Source organism: Triticum dicoccoides, chromosome 5B, assembly GCF_002162155.2.
Source record: "Triticum dicoccoides isolate Atlit2015 ecotype Zavitan chromosome 5B, WEW_v2.0, whole genome shotgun sequence".
NCBI lineage: Eukaryota > Viridiplantae > Streptophyta > Magnoliopsida > Poales > Poaceae > Triticum > Triticum dicoccoides.
In genome coordinates, this window is record NC_041389.1 from 89,177,816 (window position 1) to 89,178,155 (window position 340).

Genomic DNA, 340 nt, shown 5'->3' on the forward strand with positions numbered 1-340 from the left:
GGGGGAGGTGAAGTCCGCCTTGCGCCGCCCATAGATAGTGCGGCGCGGTGCGGCTGGTACAATGATGTCACTCTAGCATGCTAGTGCACGCGACAGGTGGCACGTGAGGAGGGAGGGGAGGCGCGCAATGGCGACACCTACCGCCGAATACATCGTAGGCGTCATGCAGAAGGAATCACCCGAACAAGGGACATGGAGGCTAGAGGAGGAGGAGTCACAATATCTGCGGGTTGATTTTTTTCATCCCGACACTGACACATAAGCAATTAGTACTGGACTCCGCATCTCAAATATAGGACATGTTTAATTTAATTTTCTATTATCCCTAATAGGGTTTCAA